The sequence below is a fragment of the Artibeus jamaicensis genome, unplaced genomic scaffold (genome assembly GCF_021234435.1).
Source record: "Artibeus jamaicensis isolate MK-2021 breed Jamaican fruit bat unplaced genomic scaffold, CSHL_Jam_final contig_760, whole genome shotgun sequence".
Taxonomy (NCBI): Eukaryota; Metazoa; Chordata; class Mammalia; order Chiroptera; family Phyllostomidae; genus Artibeus; species Artibeus jamaicensis.
In genome coordinates this window covers 3,221,384-3,245,592 of record NW_026521955.1, presented here as the reverse complement: position 1 = coordinate 3,245,592, position 24,209 = coordinate 3,221,384, and positions in this window count along the sequence as shown.

Sequence of the window (24,209 nt, the reverse complement as noted above, 5' to 3'; positions counted from 1 at the left end):
AAAGTGCAAAGGCCAGAAATCATGGTTGGAAGTTAAGACATTAGTAGCATTAACAAACGATAAAGTAAAAAACCTAATCAGACTTAAACAATTTTTTTTTACTAATTGGACTATTACAACTGTAATACTGTCAGAAGACCTGCAATAAACACAGAGCAAGAGATAATCCACATAAAATTCTATTTTTTTAAAATTTAAGCATTAAGAAAAGGCATTCTTCATCAAATATATTGTAACCTAATGAAATTAGCACTGATACTGTTTGACAGTAATTTCCTTAAAATGTCTTTCTTTTGAATGGATATTCCTATCCATTAGAATGCAACCTAATACTGAAAACTGATCATAAGAAGTGAGACCTTCCATTCCTATGTGCTGTTCTATTTGACTTCCAAAAAATACTTTTCTCAAACTCATCTTTCTCTACAAGAGTTTATATTTGTCTTAAAGCATCTCAACTCATTACGATCCAGAATGACTCTGAGATTTCTGTTCAGAGCAGTGTCTTGGCAGATACTTTTGTTTATTTGTTAGAATCGCTGCAAACCTATATAACTTTACCAGGTAATCAGTGAATCCATGATGACTCGAAGTGCATAAATGTGATAGGTATTTAAACAAAACAGTTGCGTTCTCTCTATTTGTATGCAAAACCATTTTACAAAGACTGTTTTGTGGTAGGTTCCAATGTCTCATTAACCTTATCCTGCACATACAGAAAAGGAGAAAGGAATTGTTTGTTTGCCTTTTTACTGCCTTTGGGTTCATAGAATGGTTTGTGATTTGTCTAACAAAATCACTTTAGCAATTTAAAATGGAGGAAAAAAATAAAATAAAATGGAGCATAATCTTTTAGACTCCTCTGCACTAGTACAAGCTGTGATTAATGAAAATTTCTTTAAGGTAATTTGGGTAATCTAGCAAACTTCTTCAGGGAAGCTAAAAAAAGGTGTAATTTTGGAAAAAGATGGTATATATCCAAGACTCTGAGATGGTTTCTCTATAATATCATAGTGAGGGATATAATAACCTTAAAAGTGTGGGAGAGAATTGAGCAGGTCTTTGGAAAGGCCTTCCTAGTTACACTATCACATCATGCTACTTTAATTATCTGCATAGAACTTACTGATGTTGATATTTTCTTATTTAACTATGTGTATGTTTCTTTATTGTCTCCCTTTACTGGAAGGTTAAAGATAGCTACTTTCTAAACAGATGACATTTCAACAGAGATTTATGTTATAAGAAAGATACAGGACATAGCAGGAAAAACTTTCTAGCCAGAGTAAGAATAGCCCATTCCAAAGCCCTGTATTGAGAATGAGTTTGTCATGTTTGAGGAAAAGAAAGGACAGGGTGTCTAGAGCATAGTAGGGTGGAATGGTGTGGAAAGGTTTGGGAGAGGTGGATGAAGGCCAGGTCACATGGAGCTTGGTAAATCAGAATTAGAAGGTTGTATTATACTCTGATGGCAGGGTGTCATCAGATGGCAGTGCCATGATCTGTTCTAAACGATCCAACTTTTGGCCTCTGTTCCAAGAACAAACCAAGGGAAATGGGGCAGGAGAAGAAGCAGAAAGGTAGTTAGGAAGACTGGAATATTACAGTTAAGAGATAACATTGGCTTGAACTAGGAAGAAAGTAGTGATGATGGAGAGAAGTAGCTGGATTCAGGATTTTTATCTCCTGTAAAAATCAATATATATTGATATTGATTGTATCAAAAATATATATTGATTTTTACCTCCAATATATATTGGAGGTAAAGGCTTACAGATGGATTGGATGTGAGAAATAAAATAAAAAAACACTCGGTCTCAATTGCCTTCACTCTCCATAAGCACTCCATTATTCTTGTACCAGTTCTTTTGTATTGACGTAAAATTTACATTCTGTAAACTAAGCAAATATTAAATGTTCAGCTTGTTGATATTTTTATGTATGTGGTTATACAAATATATATATATATGTACCTACATATACAACATATGCATATATTTGAATAACCAATCACCAAATCAAGACATGGATACTTGCCACACCCCAAAGGCTCCCTTTAGTAGCTTCCCAGTTGATATCCTCAACTGTAATCCAGTCTTGATATTCTTCTCCAAACCTTTTATCACAACCCATTTTGCAAACTATGACAAAATTAATCTTCCCAGACTGTTACTTTGTTCGTTCCATTTTTTTGTCTAGTAACTTTCTGTTTGGTACCTCATTGTTACAAGATATCTAAATTTATGAACTTGTAGTTTCAAACAGTTCCATGACTCACCTCAATCTCCTTTTCCCACTTTTTCTCTTGTCATAGATAAAATACCTTATTCATTACTCTCTTCCATGTAAGCCTTGCTTATTTCCATCTTCCATAACTTTACATATATCAATCTTCTAATCTAAAATACTTTCTCTTCTTGGCTATACCCATTCCTTAGGGCCTCAGTTGGTTTTCCATGAAAATATCAGGGTAATCCTCTATTTGTCTTAAGTGTGTGGCATCTATATTCCTTTAATGTCTACACTGAACTCTCACATTTTGTTCTTTGAGAACATGTAGCATCCATGTTGCTTTGACAACTACACTGCTCTCTCTTCTCTTTTGTTGTTTAATATATCCATAACTTTAGCATTGTACCTGGCACAAGTTTGGTGTTCAGTACAAATTTGTTGAACATGTGATGAAAGAATTAATTAATGTGCATCGCTAGTTATCTCTGATATTTTTGTCCTATCTCCCCACTTAGATGGAATGTTCTCTACAGCAAAGACCAGATCTAATGCATCTCTTGTCTATCCTAAATGACTTCACACTGATTCAGGTAACTTTAGAGGCACAGAGGGTAGGGATGACAGAGATACATCATTTGTGCTCAAATTTGGTGTCTCAGTTGCAGATTATGTGAATCATGTATCTGGGAGAACCTTCTGGCAAACTTGAGCCTAAAGGTGCATGTATAAAACATTTTCTGTAACTCTAAAATGTACCATGTCTGCTCTGGTAAGTAGATTTTTTTGCATAGGATCAAGACTGAACTATTTTTAAGCATTTCTAATAAATGGGTATGTTATAGATATATGCATCACTTCTATGTAATAAAGAGCATGAGATCAAGAAAACAAATTCAGTGCTCTCAAGAATTTTAATTAGGGAATTAAACTGACTGTAGAGAAATTTGATTTTTAGAAAAAAAAATAATTAGTAATCAGTCATGGTTTAGTGTAAAGGGCAATGGAAGATGAAACGGAGGACCTAGATTCAAGTTCTAATTCTTTCATTAACTAGATGTGTGACTTTGGAGAATTGGCTTAAATTCATTGAAATATAATATCCTTATCTTCAAAGTGGTTGTAACCAGAAAGCCTGTGAGAAGAGACTGAGATGGTGCATGGGAAGATCTTTGAAGGTATACATGTCATATATGAATAACAAGGTGGTAAAAACACAATTTAAGAGAAAATGAAAATGTGCACATAGGCCCATTAAGCCACAACCATGTTGCAGTATTGTCTTCTGTTCTTTGCTTGGCACACATCCCTCTAAGAAATGACTCATTTCTGACTGACCCTTTCCCACTGGCAGTTATCATCCTGGTTTTTGTCTCAGAACCCAGAGGTCCATTCTGGATTGTCACTTGGGTTCTTCCAGGCACCCCTCCATTATTGTTGGATTATAATAATCATGGAAATTACAAGTTGGCTTGGTTAGCATGGCAGCTGGTAAACAAATGACCCCCTCAATTTTATCTTAATAGCTCTTAGTACTTAGGAATTGTCTGATTAAAAACTTCAGTTTCAATGATTGAAAAAGAAAAAAACATTCTCTGCATTGTCTTAATAGTAAGCTACCAGTGAAAAAAACATTCTCTGCATTGTCTTAATAGTAAGCTACCAGTGATTTTATAACAAATCACTCAGTGGTAAGGAAGCCACTTACCACTGAATGATTTGTTATGAAAATAGTTATAACCTTGATATCGCAGCTGCTACCTATTATTATAAAAGGGCAATTAGAATTCTTTTCTTAGAGAATAAAAAATTTCAGTACATAACATTTTATTTAAATGTGTATAAAATAGTTTAGTAGAAAACTATGCCAGAGAAGTAAGATGTCCTATTCCAAGTACTTATATATATTATTACCTAGTACATAAGATAATTTAATTCTAAGTTTACAAAGGAGATCAAGGTTAATTTTATTATTAAGTGCCCTTATCCCTATTCACTTAATAGTAGAGGCTACATCATCTATCTAAGTAAAAAATACAAGTTTGAAGCAATTTAAAATTTCTTAACAAGGTCAAAAATTAAGTTTTCAGATATTCTTTCCAGCATAAGTACAATGTCATGACTTTAATAGCAACCAAAAATAAGTGGATATTTTTGAGTAATATTTTTCTTCCTTGAAGGAACACAGAATGTTTAAAATACCTTGGGGACCTTACTAACTTCTCTGGAAATTAATGAATTCTTATAATATTCCTAAAGGTTATAGACAAAGATTTTCTAATTTCACATAGCAGATGGGAAACCAAAGAGCTTGGCCAATATATTTTGTGTTCAGGGACGGGCTAAGCAGAACTCTTGTGATGTTCTTCCTTTTTTGTTTATCATTTGACCTTGTCTTTTTTCTCTAATATAGAGTGAGTAGGCAGATAATAAGTAGATATTTGTTCTTTGTTTTGGAGTCTTATATCAATCCCTGAAGTTCCTGGGCATACTGTCTGAACTATTTAGAACTAAATAAAAAGCTTATTTTCTAGTATGTAATATTCTCTTCTCATTTCCAATTATTTAATGTCCGACATACAGGTCTTATGTATCCTCACATATAGTCCTTTGACACGCTAACATAAGTTTGGGCCTCACATAAGTATGTGACTGTACAATGGAATGCAAGCAGAAGTAGCAAGTGCAATATCCTAGCAGAAGTTTTGATAGTCCCAGTGTGTTCCAGCCACAGTTCTCCCTCCCTCTGCACTGACAGTGGCATGCCCCAAATGGGGGAATTAGGAAAGATCAATGAAAGGAAAGATGTCTCATTAAAAGCCAAGGCTAAGATAATTCATACCTTCACATTCCCAATTACTGCATAAGAATACAAAAGTTGGACAGTGAAGAAGACTGATAGGGAAAAAAATTGATTCATTTGGGATATGATATTGGCAGAGAGCTGTACAGATGCTCCAGACTGCCAGAAAGACAAACCAATGGGTCTTGTAGGCAAAAATAACAAACCTGAAGTTGTCCTACTTTGGACACATCATGAAAAGGCGAGGTTCTTTGGAAAAGACAATGATGTGGGAGGCAGGGGAAGGAGGCAGCAGGAAAAGAGGAAGACCAAACATGAGATGGATCAATTTCATAAAAGAAAACACAAGCATGATTCTACAGGAACTGAGCAGAGCTATTGAGGATGGGACATGTGAGAATCATTCATTCATAGGGTCACCATGAGTTGGAGCAGACTCACCAGCATGTCAGATATACCCAGAATAAGACAGGTAGATTGGAGCTGCAGCTGATTCACAGGCGAATCATGACAAGAATAAAAAATAAATATTTATTATTGCAAAGCATTGAGATTTTGCAGTTGCAAGTAACATAGCAAAAGTTCTTGACACACTGTGATAGATTTAAAATGAAAGGCCATTTTGGTTCTAATGTATAGAAACAGAGATTCAGTTGGAAGTTTACATAAAAGCTTGATATTTGTATTTGGTTCATTGTCATTGAATTTCCATCTTAATTATAACATTGTCCAGAGCTCGAATAAAAGAATATGTATTCTTTATAGAAGAGACAAAGTATGAGCTTCAGTTTAGCACTCAACTGTAAAAACACAGATAAGACTTAGTAAACCCTTTGCATTTATGGATTTAAATTTGACCAGAGATATTGAAATTAATAACACATTGACAGTAACCACAAGGGAGTTGGGAGGAGATCATGGGTTGCGGGAGGAAGGGGGAAGCATTTGGAAGAATATTTATAAAGGACACATGGACAAAACCAAAGAAGGGTAGGATCAAGGGTGGGAAGTGGTGATAGATGAGGTGGGGGGGAGTCAGGGGGAACCAGAGACAACTATACTTGAACAATAAAAAAATATGAAAAAAATTGACCCTTACAAGTGATGGTTAGATCTGTGACATGTAGTGACTTGTAATTTTGCTGTGAAGCATCCATTTGAATGGTATTCTAAGTGAATCTGTGGTTAGTCTGCCACAATGCATGTCACTGAGTTTGTGGGAAGGCCTAGTCCTATGCTCCTTAAAGCATAGTCTCTGGACCATCAGCCTCAGGGTTCATCCTAAACTGACTGAATCAGAAAATCAGGGGGCCCAGTGACCTGTTTTAACGAGCTCTCTAGGAGATTCTAGTGTTTATTAAAATTTGAGACCCACTGGCCTTGTCATTTTCCATGAAGGTCTTTGCTACTCTCTCTATCACAGAGTAAGACACGACTTGGGAATTGGCATTTTAAAAAAGCTTCCTTGTTATTTCTGATACAGATGGCTTATTTCACTGGCTTACATTTTAAGAGATGATATAGTAGTTATTCAGACTGTTACTCTTATATAATAGTATAAAGTGGAAATTTAGAAAGAGTAAATGTCAAGGATCTCAAGCACATACAATTTAAGGTAATAAGTTGATGTTCAAATACTCATTATTGTAAAGAACATTGGCTTTTTTATTTTTTAATTTATTTATTCAATTGTTGTTCAAGTACAGTTTTCTGTCTTTTACCCCCATCCCAGCCAACAGCAAATATGGTCCCACAATGTCTCCTAACATCCACAATAGGGAGCTAGTCCACTGGCAAAACACAAAACATAACAGTCTATTCCCTGCTTTTCTCAACCTCACATTGCACCTACCTGCTCATCCTATGGAAATTCTGAAGACAAGGGACTAGAAGAGACTAGACTAAAAATGAGAAGTTTGGAAAATAGCTTTCCAAGGGCAGAGGCCTGAAATTAAAACATTAAGGCAGATATCAAGGTCAAGTTGGAAAATGTAGCTCTGGCTGGGGTGTGGGTTAGGATGAAGAGGGATCCTAATTGAAGTAAATAAAAATATCAAGAAAGGGAAAAGAAAGAAAAGGGAAGGGTAGTAAAGGGAAGGGGAAAGACAGGAAAGAGAGGGGAGGGGAGGGTAAGACTAACTTCCCATCTTTTGTGGCAACATCAGGCACATGTTAAATCAGCACCAGTGAACCATAATCTGCTGCTGGTCTTAATGCAAAATTATTTTTTGTGGTTAGATGTAAGTACAATGAGAGCATGTATCTTGTCAGTCTTGTTATTGTACTATTCCAAACCCCTGATCAGTCAGTGAAGCACAGAGTCATCTTTACTGTGAAGCTAAGCCTCAAGCTTCCTCCATTGCATGAGTCACTTACAATATACAATTTTACTTTGTAATTTTGTATTATTTTCCTTAAAGAAGATTCTGCAAATTGTACAACATTCAGATCTCCTCAAATTAGGATCCAAATTTAGTGAGGATGCAATCAATCGAGGTGAAATATGCTTGAACAAAGGTGCTAGTGGGAGCATGAAAAGGGAAAGATTAAATTAATATGTTTAGAACAAACTCAGCTACAGCCTGTAACTGACTGGATTGTTGAGGTACAATGAAAAGGAAATAAAAGTAAACTATCCTACATCTTTCTTCAGTGGTATTATTAAGTTCAAAGATAAGTCATTTGTAACAGACATGATATCAGGATATCAATTAACATTAAAAAGCATCTCAGTGGTACATTTCTTACCAAAATGGAGAAATAGCAAAATTATACCATAATTAGGTAGATTTTAAACTAGTTAAGTGGCTGAACAAATGACTCTGATTGAAAAGTAAACATAAATCTGGAAGTTTTTAAGGTGTGTTAAATGTCTAGGTCTTTGTAGCTGTTCTTTCCAATATGTTTGTCAATGTTTTAAATCAAATTATAAGCTTATGCTCAGTGTATTTACATGGTAATATAATTTTGAGGGGACAAAAAGACAAACAAAAAACTGACAAGGAATCAGAATTAGAGTCTAAATAATTTTAATTGGGATATAAGACTAAGCAATATTTTCAATGTGACTTTGAAGTTACTATCGCTCCTGAATTCACTTTGTGTCAAGTGTATAATGTCCACCCACTGAGGCTAATATTATTCTAGGCACATTAATAGACATGCTTCCTAGACTCTGGAATCAATGAAAAAAAGTGGTAGCCTCATTTGACTCCACAATGTTCACTGCTGTCTTCAAAGAATAGCCTGGCCCTGGCTGAGTGGCTCAGTCAGTAAAATACTCCCAGCAAGGCCTGCCACTCATGAACCTTAGCTCCCAGCTGCAGATCCACCAGCCAGGGATGGGGAGTAAGAGCATGTGGCATTTTTGCACACTCTGCTTTTAAAGACCCCACCCATAATCCCCTGCTTTGGTGGATGCAGATGGGAGGGTATGTCCTTCCCATTCAGTCACCCTCCTAGCTTTTGGCATCAGCCCTATATGCCTCTTTCTGCTGCGTCATGTACATGGGGTCCCAGTTGCAGCATGTTCTGTCTTTGGTGTTTCTCCACCCTTCCCATTTCAAGGGTGTGTCCCACCCATTACAATTTCCCCCTTTAACATTCTGGACACTTGTAATCTCACAAGGGCAGATAAATGAAGGTCTCATTCTTCTGTAACCACTTCTTGCTGGATAAGGAGAGTAGTCCTACCTATCCCCTGGTTGAGAGGTCCCTAACAAAAGGGCATCTGGAGTGGAGGGGAGCCTTCGCATGAGAGAGAAGGAGATTGCAAAGTCCAGGGTAGCTGGTTGTCCCTGGAAAGCAGCATGCACAATGTTCAAAGGGTGGCTTTACTGGATGAGTTGGCATTCTTGTTGAATTCTGGAGATAACATCTTTGGCAAGAGAGCTAGAAGGTACTATCAGAACAGTAACAACTAAATAAGAAATGTAGGGACTCATTCTATAGTGTTCCTGATTAAGAAAAGGTGGCTTCCTTGGAGGAAGGTGTGCAAAGCATGTCACACCTGTCTGAAACCCTGTTGCCTATTCTACTTAAACTAGGCTGAGGGGAAAATCCTGAGATTTCCCCTTTATCACTTCTGAACCCTTTCTGTCCAAACTTTAACACAGAAAAGGAAAGCAGTTTTAAAGTGAAGCCAATCAGCTACCCCAACCTCACAAACTCAACCATTTAGCCCAGCCAAACCGTTGAGTCCCAAGAGGTGGTGATGCAGGTGGGCTTCTCAAGTGGGGCCTATACCAGTTCTGAGTCCACAGACTGTCTTTTGAGACAATGTTCAGTTGCAAGGCTTTTGCTAGAATAATACTAAGAAGTGACAACTCAATGTCGTCAGGTGAAACCAGTTCAACTGAAGAAAAAACAAATGTTAAAGAGAGTTAACTAAACTAGAGCTTGATCTTCATGACTGACCATTGAGATTTTCCTTAAAAATGATTACTCTCCCTAAGGTCACCCTCATTGTCCTAAAAAAGATGTCAGTTTTCAATTTCGCCTCATTGTTCGTATAAAAACAAAAGGAACAGCACTGGACACATAGGCTGTTTAAGTCTGCTTTGCTGCAACTTACACAAGGAAGCTTTAGACTGACCCTTAGTCAACTCTTGAGGGCACAGGATCCAAGCCCCACCCCTGCTATTGGCATTACCTATAGTACCTGTATTCCTCAAGCCCTTGAGGTTCATATCATCTTTAAGGTTCCTTTTTACTATCTTTCAGGAAAGCAACCTGAAGTTCCTTCCCTGGAAAGACTGCCATGAACCACTTGGCCAAAAACATACCAGGCCACTTATTCAGTGGGCTTTTATGAGCTCCCAAAGGCAATATTAGTTCCTCAAGGCTTTCTGGTAACAACCAGAGCACAGGCATGCCTCCTTCAGTCACGACATTCCAGTCAAAGTCTTGGTTATTAAAACCATAACTTGAAACTGGTCTTATTGGTTTCATGCCAAGGAAATTTTCTGTCATAATCCGCTCATTAAGAATGTCAAATGCTGAGGACTTCTGGCCAAGATGAATCTGTAGGTAGATTGTGCCTTCTCACACAACCAAAAGAAGGACAACAACACATTTAAAAACAAAAAACAACCAAAACTGACAGAAAGTCAAACTGCATGGAAGTCTGACAACCAAGGAGTTAAAGAAGAAACATTCATCCAGACTGATAGGAGTGGTGGAGATAGACAGCTGGAGTAAAGACAACTCATGACAAGGCAGTGGTTGGAGGATTTGGGTGGTCAAAGTATTGGCTGCCAGAGCAGGTGATGTGGTTGCTGGTGGACCAGGTGGTCCCCCCTTTCTGTGTGAATAAACCAGGAGGAAAAACTGGGGAGGAAGACAGACCGTGCAACTCAGTGTTCCAGGATGGGAAATTAAAGCCTCAAAACCTCTGGCCATAAAAACCTGTGGGGGTTGTGGTGGTGGGAGGAACTTGCAGCCTCACAGGAGAGTTTGCTGAGGAGACCCACAGGGTCCTAGAACATACACAATCCCACCCACCCAAGAATCAGCACTTAAAGGGCCCAATTTGCTTGTGGGTGGCAGGGGAAGTGAGAGAAAGCAGGGTGAGAGCCAAGCAAGTGGCATTGTTCCCTCTCTGACCCCTCCCCGACAGAGGGCAACACAACACTGAAAAGTGGGTCGCTCAACCCTGGAGAATACCTAAGGCTCTGCCCCTTACAATGTAACACAGATGCCAAGACAAAGAACTATGGCCCAAATAAAAGAACAGAACAAAACTCCAAAAAAACAGCTAAACAACAAAGAGATAGCCAACCTCTCAAATGCAGAGTTCAAAACACTGGTAATCAGCATGCTCACAGAAATGATTGAGAACAGGGGCAAAAAATAGAGGAAGAAGTGAAGGCTATGCAAAGTGAAATAAAAATATACAGGGAACCAACAGTGAAGGGAAGGAAATCAGGACTCAAGTCAATGATTTGGAACAGAAGGAAGAAATAAACATTTTACTGGAACAGATTGAAGAAACAAGACTTCAAAAAAAATGAGGAGAGGCTTAAGAACCTCTGGGGCAACTTTAAGTGTTCCAATATCTGAATCATAGGGGTGCTAGGAATAGCAAGAGATTGAACACTTATTTGAAAACATAATGAAGGAAAACTTACCTAATTTGGTGAAGAAAATATACTTCTAAGAAGTCCAGGAAGCTCAGAGAGTCCCAAAGAAGTTGGACCCAAGGAAGCACACACCAAGGCACATCATAATTTTATTACCCAAGATTAAAGATGAGGAGAGAACTTTAAAAGCAGCAAGAGGAAAGGAGACAGTTACCTACAAAGTTCCCATAATACTATTAGCTTATTTCTCAAAACAAACCTTGCAGGCAAGAAGGAGCTGGAAAGAAGTATTCCAAATCATGAAAGGTAAGGACCTACAACCAAAATTACTCTATTCACCAAATCTATTATTTAGAACAAGGGTGACAAACACAAGGCCCACAAGCTGAATCTGGCCCTCCACCTTGCTTCTACCCAGCATCAGCACTAAGCTCTCACTTAACTGTTAAGGACTAGTTACATTTATACAGTCCTAAAATTACATTCAGCCCTTTGAAGACAACTGTAAGGCTGATGTGTCCCCTGGTGAAAATGAGTTTGATACCCCTGATTTAGAATAGAAGGGCAGATAAATTGCTTCCCAGATAAATTCAAGTTAAAGTTCATCATCATCTTATTATATGAAATGTTAAAGGGACTTATCTAAGAAAAAGAAGAAGATCAAAAATACGAACAGTAAAATGACAACAAACACACAACTATCAACAATTGAACCTAAAAAAAATGAACTAAGGAAACAAGTAGAACAGGAACAGATTCAAGAAATAGAGATCATATGGAGGTTTATCAGTGGGTATTGGAAGAGGGAAGAGCTGGGGAAAAGGTACAGGGAATAAGAAGCATAAATGGTAGCTACAAAATAGGGGTAAGTTAAGAATAGTATGGGAAATGGAGAAGCCAAAGAATTTATATGTACAACCCATGGACATGAACTAAGGTAGGGGAATGATGGTGGGAGGGGAGGTACAGGGCAGAGGGGAATAAAGAGGAGGAAAAAATGAGACAACTGTAATAGCATAATCAATAAAATATATTTCAAAAATAATTTCACTTTCAACGGCCTAAAATTGGTACATGCAAGAAAAATGTGCATAGGAAAGTGTTAGGAGAAGAAATATGAGTGGCTAATAAACATATAAAAAGATATTCCACCTTTGCTCAAATTGAGAAATGTGAATTAAGACCAGAATGAGAAATCAGTTTTTAATCGCCAAATTGATAAGTGCAAAAAAAATGAAACTTGAGCACAGACTTACACCATACACCAAAATAAATTCAAGGTGGATAAAAGACTTAAATATAAGCCTTGAAACCATTAAAGTCCTAGAGGAGAACATTGGCAAGAAAATATCAGATATTTCACGCAACAATATTTTTACTGATATGTCCCCTAGAGCAAGGAATATAAAGGAAAGAATAAACAAATGGGATCTCATAAAAATAAAAAGCTTCTGTGTGGCTAAAGAAAACAGTATTAAATTAAAAGGACAACCAACTGTATGGGAAAACATATTTGCCAATGATATACCTCAGACAAAGGTTTAATTTCTAAAATATACGAAGAACTTACATGACTCCAGTCTAAGAAGACAACTAACCCAATTAAAAAATGGGAAAAGGACTTGAACAAACACTTCTCCAAGGAGGACATACAGCAGATCCAGAGACACATGAAGAGATGCTCAATATCGCTAGCTATCAAAGAGATGCAAATTAAAACCACAATGAGATACCACTTTACTCCGGTCTGGATGGCTATCATAAAAAAAGCAACAAACAACAAATGTTGGAGAGGTTGTGGGGAAAGGGGGACCTTAGTTCACTGTTGGTGGGATTGCAGACTGGTACAACCATTATGGAAAACAGTATGGAATTTTCTCAGAAAAATAAAAATTGACCTGCCTTTTGACCCAGCAATTCCACTGCTAGGATTATATCCTAAGAATCCTAAAACATCAATTTCAAAGAACCTATGCACCACAATGTTCATAACAGCACAATTTACAGTAGCCAAGAGTTGGAAGCAACCTAGGTGCCCGTGAGTAAATGAATGAATCAAAAAATTGTGGTATATATACACAATGGAATTCTATGCAGCAGAGAGAAAGAAGGAGCTACTACCCTTTGCAGCAACATGGATGGAACTGGAAAGCATTATGCTGAGTGAAATAGGCCAGGTGTTGAAAGACAAATACCATATGATCTCACCTTTAACAGGAAGCTAAACAACAAAACAAACAAGCAAGCAAAATAAAAACATAGACACTGAAATGGAGAACAAGGGGACAGTGACCAGAGGGGAGAGGGGAGGGAATTTAAGGGGAAAAAAGGGGAGGGGTTTTGAGGAACAAGTATAAAGGACACAGGGACAATAACTATTGTTGTGCTGGCTGTTGTCATTTTTTAACTTGGCCATCTAAGGGAAAAGAGGTCAGTGCCCCTGACTGAACAGGCAGGTGTTGCGCATTGTGAACATCCTGGGGCACGCGGGTTGAAATCCCTGTTTTAGGATGCACACCGGCAGGAACACTCAAAATGCAGGCGGGGGAGTCCGCTGATGTGGCTGGGGGACCAGTGTATCGCTTTCTTGAAAGTTAAGCATTCGCGTTCTGTACATACCAACCATTTCACTCCCAAGAAATTCTGGGAAATCCTGGAAAACTACCCCACATGTTCACAGGAGACATGAAAAATAATATTTATAGTGGCCCTACTTTTAAGAGAAAAAGAAAGCTTTCATTTTTGTTTTAAATATGCATTCATAATTATTTTTCAATGAATCTATTATAATCTTTTCAAGCATCACTCCTTGCTAAATTAAATAGGATTTTTAAAGAAAAATATATATTTAAAAAAAGGATGCCAAATTCTAAAAGAATCAAGTAGGGAGAAAAATACAAAACAAAAAGAAAATCCTTGTGCTTCTAATACCCACCAAAATTGCATTTCCATGCCTTATATTTTCCATTATTTCCTAACTTAATGTGAAGTTTTAACCTGTCAGAGTTCCAAAACAAACAAACAAAAAACATAAGACAGGCCTAAAACTAGTCTTAGAATATTGTCTCCCACCAAGTGGCCACACTACCCGGCCACAGAGACAGCCTTTCCCAGGTCTTCAGTGGCACAAAGCTCCAGTGGCAGAGACATCCCCTCACCTCAGCTGGCTCTAACCAGCATCACACAACCTTCCCTAGGTCCAAATGGTATGACCAAATGGCAGAGATATGTTCTCACCTTTGCCGGATTCTATCTGGCACTATTGGTACAAAACCCCCATGGTAGAGGCATTCTCTTGCCTACCATTGTGTCTACTGTTCTCCCTGCAGAGACATGACCTCTCACCAATCAGTCTCATGGCAGAGACATGACCTCTCACACCAGCTGGCTCTAACCAGAACCAGATGACCTTTCATAGGTCCAAATGGCACAAAGCCCCAAACAGCAGAGACATGTTCTCGTACAAACCAGGACCTCAAATGACCTTTATGAGGTCCAGATGGCTTGAAGCTCCTAATGACAGAGACAGAGGATCCCCGTTGTAAATGAAACCGCTAAGTTCCCTAAATCCCCAAAAGATCAGAAAGCAAGAGACAAAACAAAACCTAAAGCAAAAAATAAATGGATCCAAGACCTAAGTTTTCTTTCCTTTCAAAAAAAAAAAAAATCTATCCCCTTCTATGGCCTCTACAACCTTCACAAACCTTTTTATTTTTTAGCTTTCTATATATTTTACAACCTTCCACACACCTTCTGCAATCTTCATAGATCTTATTACTCAGGAATAACCATAAGTCACCTTCAGATCTTGTCCTTTTTAATGATGGAATGGACCACACTCAAACTCAGTATCTGGCAGCTGAAAGTCCCTGAATCTCCAAACATATAAATAAGGTGAAGGTACATTGTCACTTTGCATTGGGGCCCACTGTCTTCTTCCAAAACAGAAATTTCCAGTCTTCCAGAGTGCAAGTCTAACTTTCCTTTTCCGTGTCAACCACAGCAGCAGAGTTCACATTCTCCAGAGGCAGTGCCCATTTGATTTGCATGTGGTGGGTCCAAGGCTTAATTTCTGTGAACTTTGGAGAAGATTGCATTGTCAGTAGGACATCATAGGTACCAGCCCATTGCTTGACTGACTGCTGTTTAGGTCCTCGAGTCTTCAAAGTCTTTAATGAGGCTCGGTCCCCCAGCTGGAATGGGTGTAAGGGCTCAGCAGATGGGTAGGTGGACTTGCAATGAGCAAACTTGTGCAGAATGGTTACTATTTGCCTTAAATGTTGTACATATTGCTCAATTTATGGCTCATGCTCCAATTCTAGGGGTGGTGCTCCCAGAACTGAGATTTGTAAGGGTCTCTCATGAGCTATTTCAAAAATACTTAAGTCCACTTCTGGGTGCTACCCTAATCTGGAGTAAAGCAATGGGCAGTGCCTGGTCCCATTTCAAACATGTTTCTTGGCATATTTTTGCCAGGGTCTTTATTGTATGGATCATCTTCTCAGTCTTTCCTGTAGATTGAGGTCTCCAAGATGCACATAGTTTCCATCTTATTTGCAGTGCCTGTCCAAACTTCTGGCGGGTATCTGAAGTGAACTATGGTCCATTGTCACCCTGAGTACTGTGAGGAAATCCAAACCTAGGAATTATTTCTGTAAAAAGTTTCACTACCTCAGCCACCTTCTCAGTTCTACTGGGGCATGCTTCTACCCATCTCTGGGAAAAGTGTCCACATGTGGGGGCGACTTCTCTCTCGAGTCCCCCTGGTGCCACGGACACACGTGAATGAATAAGAATGGCCAAGACAAGATGAGATCTGTTTGGGGAGGAGGAGTGGGCTGTGGCCAGTTCCTCAGGGGAGACAAAGGCCCCAAGAGCCTTTCTCCATAGCCTTTTATTGGGTTGTAATACACAGGAATACAGGGCGGCAAGGATCAAACAGTAGATAACAATTCAAAGAGATCTGAGGGCTTCAGAGTCTGTCAGGAAGAGAGTTGCAGAAACTTTGGGAGACACACTCATTTCCTCTCAGACCCTTATCATATGAATGAAAGCACTCTTAGCAGAGCAGATTTCACAGGTTTATCAGGAAGTCTTTGTGATGCCAGATTTTTCCCCAGGACATGCTCTAGCAAGGCAAGGAGTTGTACCTCTCCCCAACAGGTATTCAGGCTTAAGGGGATTAGAGCCAGGAAGCACTTCTCTCAGAGAACATGGGAACTCGGGCTTTGTCAAAGGCGGGGGGGGGGGGGGGCGAGAGTCCATTGCTCTTTGTTGCAGCCCCCCCCCCAGTCCTTCCATGAAGGCCTCCAAAGTGATCGAGTTTGGCTTAGGTTGCCCCCCACTGTGAGGGGTCTTACCCGTCATTGACTTCCAACCAAGCTTTGGGGGCAGGGAGAGGAACTGAGGCAGTGTTTGCTACCAGAGACAGGCTTTGTCTCCTGCAGCTGGCATTCCAGAGGTTGTCTCTCACCCTTAGCCACAAGGGGTAGAAATACAATTCCTAAAACTAGGCAGAGCAGTCTATTACATCCACACAAACTAATAAAAATTTGAAATTCCCTCTGGTTTTAGGCCTTTGTGTAAACTCTACCTGCCAGTCCTCAAATGGGCATGACCCTTTATATTATATTCCTTTTTTCACTGGGGTGCATTCTATCTTAGGATTGTTTTTGGCTTGGGAAATCCTTTGAAGAATTCTTTACAAATGGGGTCCCTTCATTTGTGATCTAATGAGGTTCATCAAATCATCCCTTCCATAACAGGTCCCTTTGTGTAGGTGTTTGAGGATGTGATACACTAGAGCCTTGGGAAGAAAGATCATACCACGGGTGTTGACATTCCATATGGAATTGGGATCAGTGTTAGTGAATCCCCATTTGTGAAGCCATTTCTCATCTCATTCTGATCCCAAGTCTAAACAAGGGATCAAAACCCCTAAGCATGGCAGCCCTCTGGCTGCTTGTCAGGCTGCTTTATCAGCAGATTGGTTTCCCTGGGAACTATCCCTTTGGTGTCCTGGGCAGTACCTTATGGCAACCTGGTCTGATAGGTTCACTGCCTCTAGCACTTGTATAATCTCCTCTTCATGTTTAACATCTTTGTTCCCAAGGTTTAAGAGTCCTCTCTTCTTCCATGTTGCTCTATGGACATGGGCTACGATGAAGGCATATTTGGGGTCCATGTAGATGTTAACCTTCTTTCTCCAGGACAGTACTAAGGCTTTTATGTGGGTTAGCAACTCAACCTTTTGTGTTGAGGTTCCCAGTGCAAGAGCTTGGGCTTCTATTACCTTGTCTACAGTGACTACCACATACCCGGCTCATCACCGGCCATTATCCTGTTTATGTAACAGCTTCCAGTCTGATGTTGCCAACAGCTGGTCCAGGAGATCCAGCCTGCTAGAATAAACTTGATGAATAATTGTCATGCAGTCATGCTGGAGGTCTGAGTTTCCCTCCATCTGCTCTGTGTGCAGAGTGGCCTGATTCAAAGTTGTTCCGGTATACAAGCTAACATTTGGGTTATCCAACAGAATGGCCTGGTGTTTTCCCATGCACCCTGCCAGCAGCCAACACCCTGCTTTCTGTTCCAGTAGAGTTAGAACCTGGTGTGGTACCAATACCATACTCGCCTGTCCCAAAGTGAAATTCTCAATTTTCTATAAGACGTCACAGATAGCTGCCACTGCTTGAAGACAAAGTGGCCATTCCTTTGCTGTGTGATCCAGCTTCTTTGAGAGATAGGCTATGAGTCTGGAATGTTTCCAAGAGTCTGGGTTAGTGAGCCCAGTCCAAACCCCTGCCTTTCACGGATGTACAATTTGAAAGGCTTCTGTCAATTGGGCAATCAGCACAAGAGTCAAAACCAGATTTTCCTTCAAAGTATCAAATTCTACCTTACAATCCCTTGTCCACTCTAAAGGTTCAGAGTTCAGTCTTTTCAAGGAATTATACAGTGGTTTTTGCCATAGTCCAAAGTTTGGAATCCAAATGTGGCAGAACCCTGTCATCCCTAATAACCCATGAATCTGTCTTTGTTTTTCTGGGATCTTTAGTGTAGCAATGGTTTGCTTTCTATCTGCCATCAAGCTCCTAGTGCCCTGCTTCAGTTGAAATCCCAGGTATGACACCTCCTGTTTACAAAGCAGGGGCTTGTGAAGAAATACCTTATATCCCCTTTTTGCCAAGTGATTTGGGATGGTGTTGGTGTTGACCAAACAGTCCTCATAGGTGCTGCTAGTTTTCAATATATCATCTACAAATTGTAGAAGAACTCCTGGTCTTAACTGAATATCCCTTAAGTCCTTGGCTAACACTTCACCAAATATAGCTGGGGAGTTCTTAAATCTTTGAGGTAGCATAGTCCAGCAGTATTGTAGTGCAGCTTTTGCTTCTGGGCCCTGCCTTTTGAAGGTGAATAGTAGTTGAGCCTGTTCATCTGTTGAGATGCAGAAAAAGGCATTCTTCAAATCCAGAAATTAAAACCATTTGCTATCCTCGGGCACTATGGTTAACAGAGTATAGTGGTTAGGCACCATAGAGTGAATGTCCTACACGATGTCATTTATGGCTCTAAGATCCTACAAAAATTGATATTGATTAGAGTGAGTTTTTTTGACTGGAAGAAGGGGAGTGTTGTAGAGAGACTGTGTGTTGCCAACCTTCAAGTCCAGTTAGGTCCATTGTTGGGAACCACTCTGCCTGGTTTCAAGAGTTGTAACTTCCCCCCATGGATAAGGCTGAGTGAGCGACCTCCAGACTGTGAGCCACTAAGGAGACAAAGCTTGTCTCTGGCAGGAGCGCTGCTTCTGCTTCATCACCTGCCCCCAGTGCTTGGTCGGTTAGTCAGTGACAGGTAAGACCCCTCAGAAGAGGGGCAACCTAATCCAGACAGGATCACCTGGGAGGCCCTCAAGGAAGGACTCAGGGGACTGCAACAAAGGGGGAGTGATGGACCCTCACCTCCCGGCTATTCTGACATAGTCTGAGTCCCCATTTCCATCTGGGAGAAGCACTTCCTGGCTCTAATTCACTTAAGCCTAAAAATCCACTGGGAAGGTAGTACAGCCCTAGAGCAGGATCCAGGGTGATCAGGCAGAAGAAAGACTTCTGAAAGTCCTGCGAAGCCTGCTTTGCTAAGAGTGCTTTCATTCATATGATAAGGGTCCAAGCAGGAAATGAGTATGTCTCCCAAACTTTTTGTAACCTCCTTACCTGACATACACTGACTTAGATTAAGCCCTCAGATTTCTTTGAAATGTTATCTACTGTTTGATCCTTGCCACCTGACATTGATTGATGAGCTTTACCTGTATTCCTGTGCGTTCCAAACCTAATAAAAGCCATTGAAGAAGAGGTTCTTGGTCTTTCTCCTCTGAGAGATTGACCACCTCTCCTCCCCAAGCAGATTATGTCTTGGTAGTTTCACTTTCATCCGTGGTGGATGGGGGGACTTGCTGGCAAAGTTGGCCCCACAAATACTTTTAAGTGACCAAGAGTTAGCCAACCTATCAGATGCACAGTTCAAAACACTGGTGGTCAGGATGCTTACAGAACTAGTTGATTTGGTTGCAAATTAGATGGAAAAATAAAGGCTATGCTAAGTGAAATAAAGGAAAATGCACAGGGAACCAATAGTGGTGGGAAGGAAACTGGGACTCAAATCAATCGAGTGGACCAGAAGGAAGAAAGAAACAACCAAACAGAAAAGAATGAAGAAACAAGAATTCAAAAACATGAGGAGAGGCTTAGGAACCTCCAGGACATCTTTAAACTCTCCAATATCCAAATTATAGGGGTACCAAAAGGGGAAGAGGAACAGCAACAAGTGGAAAACTTATTTGAACACATAATAAAGGAGAACTTCCCCAATCTGGCAAAGAAAATAGACTTCCAGGAAGTCCAGGAAGCTCAGAGAGTCCCAAAAAAGGTGGACCCAAGGAGAAACACACCAAGGCACATCATAATTACATTACCCAATATTAAAATGAAGGAGAGAATTCTAAAAGCAGCAAGAGATAAGGGGACAGTCACCTACAAAGGAGTGCCTATCACACTGTCAGCTGATTTCTCAAAAGAGACCTTACAGGCAAGAAGGGGCTGGAAAGAAGTATTCAAAGTCATGAAAGGCAAGGACCCACATCCAAGATTGCTCTATCTACCAAAGCTTTCATTTAGAATGGAAGGGCAGATAAAGCGCTTCTCAGATAAGGTCAAGTTAAAGGTGTTCATCATCACCAAGCCCTTATTATGTGAAATGTTAAAGGGACTTATCTAAGAAAAAGAAGATAAAAAACATGAACAGTGAAATGACAGCAAACTCACAGTTACTAACAACCACACGTAAAACAAAAACAAAAGCAAACTAAGCAAACAACTAGGACAGGAACAGAACCACAAAAATAGAGATCACATGGAGGGTTAGCAACAGGGGAGTGGGAGGAGGAGACAGGGGGAGAAGGTACAGAGAATTAGTAGCACAGACAGTGGGGCGAAAATAGAGAGGGGGAGGGCAAGAGTAGTGTGGGAAATGTAGAAGCCGAAGAACTTATGACACATGGTCATATGGACATGAACTAAAGGGCGAATGTGGGTGGGAGGGGGTGTGCAGGATGGAGGGGAATGAAGGGGGGAATGGGACAACTGTAATGGCATAATCAATTAAAATATGTTTAAAAATAAAAATAAAAAATAAAGTGTAGTTTCTGGCATAATTAAAGGGGTTAAACAACTTACCTTCACAAAATAAAGGTAATGTATAAATGACTATGGTGAAAGCCCCATTCAGCTTATAAACTATAACCTGACCATTCTAGATTTTCAGCTTAAGATTTGTTGAAAAAGACTCTCTACTCATACTCACTGAAGTTCTCAGCAAACTAACAATTCAATTACCATCAATAAATCATAATATCAACTATCTTTTGTCCAAAGAGTTATGCTAGAAAATATCTCCTTAAGGGTTATTTTTCTATTGTTTCATAAGACAAATTTTTTTGCCATAAAAATATTTAAGGTATTATATTACTTGAACAATTAATTCTCTTAACGATCAGTGAATAAAAAGGAGAATTAATAACAGAAGAGATAGTAAAATTAACTTTAATAAGCAGTTAGTATTACCCAAGCATTTATTATAAAATAACAAATAATGGGTTACCAAATTTAGATTTAATTTTATTGCTTCTATGAACAAGTTAATTCTTCAATATAATTACTATAATTAAAAGGAAAAAAACTATTGATTCATTGAAGTTATTTAAACATCATGAACAGTCATAAGAAAAGGTGAAATAAAATGTCAAGATGAGCAATCAATAATCAAGTTCAGAAAATAACCAGATCAAATGGTAACTCTAACAGAGTATAACCATTATAAAAGGGGATGAGAGGTAAAAGACAAATGTGCTATTAAGGCCTTTAGAGTATATTTATATTTTATCCTGAAATATCATTGTAAATTGTGATTCACCCTATTACTTCCCCAAAGTCTTTGCAGGAAACTTAGAAATGTACAAGTGCAGTTGATCTCTAGATTTCATCAGGCAGTTTATTGTTTGCAGCTGAAACTGTTACACTATCCAGGAACACCTGCAATCTAAAAGCTACTTTTGATGCTGAGCATCTTTTCACATGTCCCTGGGCCCTTTGCATATTCTCCTTAGATAAGTGTTTGTTCAAGTCCTTTGCCCATTTTTTAAGTGGGTTGTTTGTCTTCCTGGACTGCAGACATGTGAGTTCTTTATATGTTTTAGAGAACAAACCCTTGTCGGAGATATCATTGGTAAATATGTTTTCCCATACAGTTGATTCTCTTTTCATTTTAATGCTATTTACTTTAGCCCTGCAGAAGATTTTTATTTCGATGAGATTCCAACATATCTGTGAAAATATTGTACATGAAATATCTGAGATTTTCCCTATGTTCTCCTCTATGTTTTCCCTATGTTCACCTATGTTCTCCTTTAGGACTTTTATGGTGTCACGACTTATATTTAAGTCTTCTCCACCTTGAATTTATTTTTGTGTATGGTATAAGGTGGTGATCAAGTTTCATTTTTTTGTATGTAGCTATCCAGACCCCCTAACACCATTCGTTGAAGAGGCTATTTTTACTCCATTATATGCTTCTGCCCCCCTTTGTCAAATATTAATTGACCATAGAGACTCGGGTTTATTTTGGGGCTCTCTGTACTGTTCCATTGGTCTATGTATTTGTTCTTATGCCAATACCAGACTGTTTTGATTACAGTGGCCTTGTAATACAGAATCACTAGCCATCAGAGAGATGCAAATTAAAACCAAAATGAGATTCCTCTTCACACCAGTCAGAATGGCCATCATAAACAAATCAACCAACAAGTGTTGGAGAGGATATGGAGAAAAAGGTGCACTGTTAATGGGAATGCAGATTGCTTCAGCCACTATGGAAAACAGTATGGAATTTCTTCAGGAAACTAAAGACCCAGCAATTCCACTGCTGGTATTATACCCTAAAAATCCTGAAATACCAATTCTAAAGAACCTATGCACCCCAGTGCTCATAGCATGATTTACAATAGCCAAGTGCTAGAAGCAACCTAAGTGCCCATCAGTAAATGAACCTATAAAAATAATATGGTACATTTACATGATGAAATACTACACAGCAGAAAGAAAGAAGGAACTCCTACCCTTATGAATGGATCTAGAGAGCATTATGCTAAGTGAAATAAGCCAGGTCATGAAAGACAAATACCATATGATCTCACCTATAAGTGGAAGCCAATCAACAAAACAAACGAGCAAGCAAAATATAACCAGAGACAGTGAAATTAAGAACAAAGTGACAGAAACCGGGGAGGGGGGGGGACAATGGGGGAGAAATGGGGAAGGATTTTCAGGAACATGTATAAAGGACACACGGACAAAACCAAAGGGGGTAGGATTGAGGGTGGGAGAAGGGGATGGCTGGGGGGAGTGGTGGAGATAAAAGGGAGGCAATTGTACTTGAACAACGATAAAAAAGAAATGTAAAAAAAATAATAAAAGCTATCTTGAAGGAACCAGTAGAGAAAGATACACTCATTAAAAAGAAATAAACAACTTAAATGACTCACTCTTAAAATTATCCATATGTGTCATAGGTTGTTACTGAGCAGAAGAAGTCTACAATATTTTGTTAAAATCAACATGTGATAAACTTGAAAAAATTATTAATATTTATAGAAAAGATAGTAGAAAAATATATGGAATTTTCTGGCCTGGCGAAGTATCTAATACAAGAACAAATTGTGTGCTTATGATAGGTTTTAAAATTTTATCTTAAAGCTACCTTTTGTTATATATCATCATCATCATTATCATCATTTTATACTATTATATTTAATTACTGTCATGGAAACTAATGTTGATCTTACAATTCACCTGTAGTGCTGCAATTCCAATAAGGTCTCAATAATAGTCTTACTAAATTGTCTTGATAGATCTCTATTCACACGCAGGGTTTATGTTCACTACAATGTCATTAGCAGGGTTCAAGAATATCAGCAAGACAAATAAGAGCCACAGGATTTAGTGAGTGATTCCAGGAGCAACCACCGGTCAACTGAAGCATGAACTGGTGACTCTGCTCCAACTCCACTTTTTTGGAGAAGGCTTCCCTAATCACCAATCTAAAATAGCCCTTTCATAGTCACCGTGTCACTGCTTACTATATTTTTTCACAGCATTCATGAGCACTCGATACTGTTAGCACGTTGATTCATTTGTTTTTCATCTCTCTCCACTTTTAGAATGTAAGCTCCATGAGGACTGAGATGTTATTTGATTTTTTTCATAGTCCTGCAAGCCGAAACAGTGCCTAAAACATTAGTGACTTTCAACACACACTTGTTAAATGATTGAAACCCAGGGGAAGTAGAATATCTGTCACTGGGTGAAAAACATAACTCACAAAATCCCTCTGTCTTGATACTGAACACCAATTACCCAGAAATTACTAAAAGCATGTAAAAAAATAAATTTCTCTGAACCCAGTTTCCTCACTGTGATAGTACAAATCATAGAGTCCAAAAAACCTATAAAGCTTTCCTATGAAAAATGGGTATACTAAGT